Genomic DNA, 7,917 nt, shown 5'->3' with positions numbered 1-7,917 from the left:
TGTAATGGCCCACCCTTTTTAGCTGTCAAATTTCATCAACGGCCCACCCCTTTGAAGAAGTTCAAAATTCGGTATTTTGTCAGTATCTGCCCGCGCACGCGGTCCGGTATCCTTTGCCGCTAAAGGACAGCACAAAACGATTACAAAAACAAGTAAAAGAAATACGGGGAAAAAATATTATATGTAAGACCTCGGGCACAGTTTTTCCCTATCCGGACCTCCTGGCCCGTAAATAACATATATATATGAAACATTAATATGAAGGACGGGCGAATAATATGTTGAAGATTTGGTACTTTTTCTTTGGTACATTAATAAACAAGAAATACCGAAATTCATGCAAAAAAATTAAAGATTGATGAGTTGACCTAGCACAGTAGACACGAGGGGAAAAGGTCTGCGCATGCTCTGAATCCGTTTGCAAATTATTCAAAACACAAGTAAATTTGACTTTCAAACATGCCTGATAAATTGGACTTCACAAATTGCCACAACTTTGTGTCCATGCTTGAAACTTAAGGCTAATTCTTTCATATTGTGTTTGTTAATACAGTATCTTGGTCTGACAAAAGTATACTCTTGAACTTTTTTGTATACTTGGAGAAAACAAACATTTATTTTCTCACTCAAACTCTTCAAAATTCTTAGAAAACGTGCTGAAGTGCACGCATGCGCAGACGTTTTTCTCTTTTGCGGTCTCAAAATCAAGATTAGTTTATAGTGTTTCAGAAAATTGAAATTATAACTTCATTTGCCCGCGAACGTCCTTTAAGAAACTACAATCCTGTACAAAACTGTTGGGACTCTTCCACCAGTAACAGTTTTTGTGTTGAATCGATACTCCCTATATTTGGGTATTTTGGGTCAAAATATTCCCTCCCCTCATCAGACCGAAGTTATGGCCTAATAGCCGAATCATCATCAAACCTATAAAGGCAATATTTGGATATTGAGAGGTTTTGGGGGCATTTTGCAAAATTGTATATTTGGTTGTACTACAGGAAAAGACCCAATAGACTTTTTTCGAAGGTTGCACTTCCAGATTCCAAGCAGTCTGTGTTTAGTTTAAGAGGTTCACCACCAGTACCTGTCACACTGAAAAACAGTGAATTTAATACTTACCTAGACAGAACATGTCATCCCGTAAGGGAGGGAAGGTGGGAAAAAGCTTAATTAAACTTGCTAAATTCTGTAAAACGCTGCAAGCACGCCCCTGAAAACGGAGGGCCAACCCAAGCATATATTGGGAGTAGTGTCAAGCAGAAGGCACTGACTCGGTTTTAACTTCGCCTAAATTACATTCAGGCACACGACACATTCGCAAGTCTATAAAATGCTGATACCCCCTAGAACCTTCTGAATGAGCCTGGTTTGTATTGCAAATCATTAACTTATTCAACCCTGCGGAGCCCATATCAAGCTTTCTCTCAAATAAAGTTGTCGTTTCCTATATCTATATTTGGTAAGCTCACCTTATTTGGAATTAAGCCCAGATTCCTTTTTGGGGACTTTTCCCTCAATTAAAGCGGCTTTAAAATTACGAAAATTTGAATCAAAACTGCAATGGATATAAGTTTGACATGCGACCAACTTAGGAATCCAGGGCTTGGTGGGTGGGGGAGGGAAGGATACTATCGTAAGGGAAGATGGTTGGAGGTATACAAACATACAGGAAATCGCATACTGGACAGAGTTTAATGCGCCAGAGCACCACATCCTAAAACGTACCCCACAGGGGAGTCGATGGTGACTTGATAACCGTTTGACTCGCACAGCCAAGGTCAGCAAGATAATCAGAAACGTAAAACGTACCGGATTTTTCAATAAATAAATAAATCAAGTTTACTATTTTGCTTGTCTGCACAGAAGATTTTTTGCCCTCGATATTCTGTTGGGTTTCCACGGACGGTGTAAAGGAAAACTACGTCTTTTATTGAAAAAAACAAGAACTCGATCGGAAATACTGCCGCAAATTTTCACGTTCTTTTGCAAACTTTTCTCATCCTTAAGATAATACCTGATAAATGGCAATGATATTTAAAACTATTAAAGGACATCGAATGTTAATGATCTATTGTAATAAGGATTAATGCCTTTGGTGTTATTTTTCGTACATATAAAGTTACATGGCTATGATAATATGGTCATAGATACTGAGATATATAAATATATCATCATGACCATGTAAACGACGTCAACAGTCGTTTACAGAAGAGAAAATATTCGGCAGATTAAAGATGCCCGTTTTTTCTTCCCGCAAACGGCAAACGTGACCACGTTTTCATCGTTTCCCTACAATTCACTTAACCTTCTGCAAACCTTCTCGACAAAGACACACATTCTTATTTTTATCTACTACTTGGAAATCATTGCGATTCCTTTTCACTAATTTTAAAGAGTTTCTTAATGGTCAACTGACGTTTCACGTTTGCTGTAAACGAGAATCTTAACCTCTTAAGGTTACGGCAAACGCGAAATACAGGAAAAAGATGAAAACGTGGCCATGTTTGTTGTTTGCGGGAAGGAAATTTAAAAATCGGGAAACTTAATCTGAAGCAGCCCTGCTAACGTCTGTAATAGCCGGAGGATTAGATAGGGAGTCAACTAACCCACTACTACTACTGCTACTCCCTCCCTCGTCCAGGACATCCTGTCTGATCCTGTATGGAAATGACTATTTATTGTGGCTCCCCACAGAAGCAAGTCTGTTCTACCCACAAGTATAGCACTGGCGAGGTTATCTCTCTCGATCATGCAGCAAGTTCTGCCTCGGGGTCAAGAGATCGTTTGATATATTACTGGGCGTTTTCATCTTGGTCTAGACAAACACACAAGTAATCATGCCAGAGGTGCTCTACAAAATCGGTTCTAAGCAGGGATTATAGCCATACGTGTCAAATTTCAACGGTCGTTTCGAGAGGTTCTGGTGGAAGGATAGCGACAAAGCTGGACAGCGAGTCACACAACAATGTCACAAAACTGATACAAGAATATAAATTTTAAATCTTATTTGCAAATAGATTTTTAAAATCACCGATCCACCTAGATAAAACGGTTAACTCTTAGTCTATAGAAATTGTAATTGAAGATTTTTTATCTCACAGATTCGACATTATATTTATTTATATCTTCCAACAGACTTACAGCGATAAAAGATAAGTCATCTAATTGACTTAACAAGTCTAGCATCTGTCAACTAAGACTAAGCGACCTTGTAATAAATAGCACATAAAAAGAGAGATATAGAGATTGACCGTTAAGATTTAAAATCATTTAAAGCTAAGTTCTACTGAAGTACGAGCGGTAAATTTGAAGAAATAATTTCAAAGCAAGACAACTTAGACAACAGCTTCGAAGCATACTTTCTTACGAGGTAAGTTAATCTTGGTGCTTGAATCACTTTTTCAGTATCGTACAGTTTTTTATTGTATAATGATTCTTAATTGCAAAATCTAACGAAAGAGATAGCTTATAGAAAAAACTGAAAAATCCTCATAAGTCTCTTTAAAACTACAGTATGCCTTCGATGATTAGATTTTTCGAATTTTGTAGCTTATATATCAGTAAATTAAATTTATCGACGAGAGAAACTTCGACAAAATGAATAAATGAACACGTTATTGATAGTCATAATGTCAACATTAACGATAAGAATTTACGACAATAAGTCGATCGCAAACATGATTTTATTTGAATAATCTTATTATTATATAGATATCGATGAAACTTAAATAAAACAAAAGCTCAAAAATTCTTTATTAAAATAGCAAGCCGATTGAAGCCTGTCTCTGTGAAATAAATGACTGGATGACTGAAAATAAACTTAAACTTAACAAAGAAAAAACTAAACTCCTTATCTTGTCCTCGAAGTATAATCCTCATCTGTCTACTCCTCTTCTACACTTTGGCGATCAGGTTATCAAACCATCCCGTAATGAAAGAAATATTGGCGTAATCTTTGATTCTGTGATGTCAATGGTTCCTCATGTTAATAATATCTGTAAGACGTCGTTCTATCATTTGCGTAACATTGCTCGTATTCGTAAATTTATCTCCGTCCATACTACTGAAAGACTTGTCCATGCTTTTGTGACATCCAGGCTTGATAATTGTAATTCTCTTCTATATGGTTTACCTAATGCTCAAATTGATAAATTACAATATGTTTTGAACTCTGCTGCTCGTCTTGTAACTCTCTCCAAGAAGTATAATCACATCACTCCTGTCCTTTGTTCTCTGCATTGGCTTCCTGTGAAACATCGCATCAATTTTAAGATTCTACTCCTCACTTTCAAAGCACTTCATGGTCTGGCTCCTGTCTACTTGTCTGATCTCATAACTGTGTATAAACCTAAAAGAACTCTCCGCTCATCCAAGGAACTGCTTCTTGTTACTTGTCCGTACAATCTTAAATCTTATGGTTATCGTTGTTTTTCTGTGTCTGCTCCTGTTCTATGGAATTCACTACCGTCTCCTCTTAGAAACACTTCATGTATAAAAACTTTTAAGAAAGACCTTAAGACTCATTTGTTTAAACTAGCTTTTGAATCATAATTTTTATATATTTTACAGCGCTTAGAGCCGACTTGTATAGGCGCTATATAAATCATATTATATTATTATTATATTATTCAACAGCGATATCTTCAAGTGTGAAAGATATGGTATCTTCCACTGGTGAAAGACAGTTTTCGACACTAGAGAAAACCTGGTATTTCATCGATATCTATATAATAACTATTTCTCGATAATCAAATAAGTTGACATATATGTGTGTTTGTGGTGTGTATTTATATACATATGTAATATGGCACTCACGTTTGAGTAATTCGTGTGTCTGTCGTGAGTATGACGTTATGAAGTCAAAAAAGCTGGACGGGATTTGATTGGATGGATATGACGCACAACAACAATGGGAGACCATTTGAATACCAAAGCATCGGAAAACACGCATGAAACTTGCCCACTCAGAATTGTGCTGCATACTGTTATTACTTTCACTACAACGTTAGAATTAAAACACAGATTTGGGCATTTTATACAATTTGAGGATTACGATCCCATTCTTCGTTTGCACGTTACGTCATCGCGGACATGTTGGTACCATGTAACAAAAGGTTTCTCATTAGCATCCATTGTTAACGGTACCACAATGGCCGCCATGTTTTTGTCTTTTAACTCTCTTGGAAATGCTTGCAACCCATCAATTCTAAGTTCTCAAATATTGCGATGGCTTGATAGGGCTAAGTCTTGTAAAGAACGGAATTAAGAATATCTAAAACTTTACATTTCTCTGTTCCTACGTTTCCTATTTAGTCATTAAAGCAATCCCGCGTTAACAAAGAATTTCATTTTATTAGCCCCGAACGTTATTTTTAGATTGTGGTTTCGCCTGTAAATTTCCGTAAAATATTTGAGCCTCCGAGAATTTGAATCCGGATTTTTCGTTACTCCGTCATTCTAACATAGCTTTATAAGTCAAAGAATCGTTCACTGAATTATGGAAAAGTCAACACAAAGAGTTTTCAGTTGGTAATACTTGTGTAAGGATTTTATTAGTAAATCGCCGAAGACTGAAGGTAAATCAATTAGATTATTATTATGTTCCTGTTAAAAAATGACGTCAGTTGGCGCAGGGAATGCTGGTCTTAAATGGAAAGTCGAAGTACAGCACGCAAAGGGATCGTTCGAATTGAAAGAAAATCAGTCATAGATATTGGGATATTGAGTCTAGCTAAACTAAAACGAGTGATCGTAAATCATGGGACAGACATTCCTAATGGATTTTCCAAGCTTAATTTAATCCATAATTGAAATCTTTGTAGTTTGTGAACAGAGGGAGAACACAAGCTAAAATCTTTAATATATTTGTTTTGTTCTGCATTTTTATTTTCTGTACTTCCAGCTCCCTAAATCCTAACATCAAAAACATTGATTTTTATTTTTACTAGTTATAAAGACTGTGACGCTATTCCAAACTTCAGTTACTATAAATCAACCATCGCCAAAATACTTGAACTCTAGGCACAGTTAACAAGGTAAGCTTAGAGATAGGGTTGATGGACGTTAAAAGCCTTTTGATCGTTCGCTTGACCCCGCACACTTTAGTCCCCATGGAAACACACGTATTTGAAAATTTGACTATGAATCGCGGTTAGACGGACGGTTTTCTATGGAGTACCTAGTTTTGTGAGAGAATAATGTGTTCTAGCTGCATTTTGATTGGACAAACAGTTCAGCCCAATTCACATAATGCATGACGGTGATTGGTCACGGGGATTTCAGGACTAAAGCAAGGCAGTGCACAGTGATCCAACTTAGTATTACTTGAGCGCACGATCCCCTCTCCCCTCCCCTAGGGCCTGAAACTCAGGTTAAATCAGTAAAATTAATACAGCGATAAGACTTTTCATGTTGGTAACGGTCTTGCGTGACACGTATCATGTTGATGAGCATGCGCACTAGAGTAACGAAACGGTCCATTGTTTTTTTTTTGACAGATTAAAAAAACCGTTCAATATGAAGACCACTGTAGCAATACTGTCCCTATTCTGCCTGATTTCGCTTTGCGAGTGTTACACCTCTCTACGTCCAGGGAACTGTAATCTATGCTATAAAAGATGCAAAGCGAGGGCTGCTGATGGTTGCTTCTATAGATGTAGTAATCGAGCCTCTCATGAGATGATATCTTTGTGTTTGGAAATGTGTTATATGTCAGCCCTGGATTACTGCATGAAAACGATCGTGTGCCGAGTATAAAGCGTTTTCATTCACGTGACAAGGCATCCATATTTGTTTACCAGACAATAGAAACTTTCTGCACAATTTTTGCATAAAAATAGAGTTCAATTCCACGAGGATAGAAAATTGTTTTGGTACACCATTATGGCTGCTGTGACGTCACGTGAAGACGCTTTATACATGTTTACTATTGTGACGTATTTCCAGTTAACCGGGGTCAAGGATATCAATGAAGAAATCTTTCGTTGACGACAGAAGACATATTTTGTCAGTTACGTTGTCGGGATACTTGTCCCTTCAGTGCCAATTTGTCGAGCTGCGACGTGCAAGATGAATCAATCGAAAATTGTTTTCCCTGAAGGAAAATATTATAAACGTTTTCACCGAGCGTCATCCCGCTTTTATACCGGAAATGACGTTTAACTTTGGTTGGCCTGTCTTAGTTAAAGGGAACCGGATATACGTCACATGATATAAATAATGATTTGTATATATATGAATGAAGTGCATATGTATTCTTAGAACGACTGAAGAATATGGTTTTGAATTCATTAGCACTGGGCTTCCAGTTAATCATTATAGATAGAATTTGTGGTTTTGAAGTAGATTACTGTAATTTGTATTGAAAAAAAAGTATTAAAAAAGTTCCAGCATCGGTGCATTTGGTACTGTGAAAGTAATAGTCCTAATCCCCTGTTTTCCAATTTTAGATCATGTGTCATTCCCTAGAGTGTTATTTCTTTGTCTAACGGTTGAACAAGAGCAGATGGATACGACTAAAACAAAAAATCTTATTCTCAAGAGAATAACACTTGGTCTGAAATGAACAAAACATTAAAGTACACCCAAGTGGATTTGGTCCATTCAAAGAAAACCGGCAAAACGGGTCAGGTGATCACTCGCCCACCATTCAGAGCACTTCCAGGGTCTGGGATAAGAAAGACGGCGTCTGAACATATTTGATAAGACAGGCAATAAATCGATGCGGTTCTCATTGAAAGTTTTTTATTTAAAAGCTGATCGAGTGCTTTTGTTTTTCCTGTCTCACCCTTAAATTTCCTCACTTAAGCCAGTCGAGAGGAAAGTGGATCATTGCGCAGGTGCACCCTGTCATGTTATCATTTCAAGGAGTTCCAAAGACCCGAAGCCACTCTCCCAACTAAGCATCAATTTTTA

The 7,917-nt window shown here is 37.2% G+C and overlaps 1 long non-coding RNA gene across 2 annotated transcripts; it reads left to right on the top strand.

Moving 5' to 3' along the window:
• Positions 1 to 2,527: 2,527 nt before the first annotated feature.
• LOC116309107 (uncharacterized) lies at positions 2,528 to 7,396 on the top strand. Of its 2 annotated transcripts, none has more exons than XR_004198582.2 (3): positions 2,528 to 3,373; positions 5,952 to 6,038; positions 6,501 to 7,396. It is a non-coding gene; the product is annotated as an uncharacterized LOC116309107 (long non-coding RNA). The 2 variants fall into 2 exon arrangements; XR_004198581.2 differs by lacking the exon at positions 2,528 to 3,373 and adding an exon at positions 5,420 to 5,579.
• Positions 7,397 to 7,917: the final 521 nt, after the last annotated feature.

Source organism: Actinia tenebrosa, unplaced genomic scaffold (assembly GCF_029948245.1).
Source record: "Actinia tenebrosa isolate PJP-AT-01 unplaced genomic scaffold, QUT_ActTen_1.0 PGA_scaffold16__25_contigs__length_10494907, whole genome shotgun sequence".
In the NCBI taxonomy this organism is placed as follows: Eukaryota; Metazoa; Cnidaria; class Anthozoa; order Actiniaria; family Actiniidae; genus Actinia; species Actinia tenebrosa.
The sequence above is the reverse complement of the archived record's forward strand: the minus strand, read 5'-3'. Positions and strand labels throughout refer to the sequence as shown.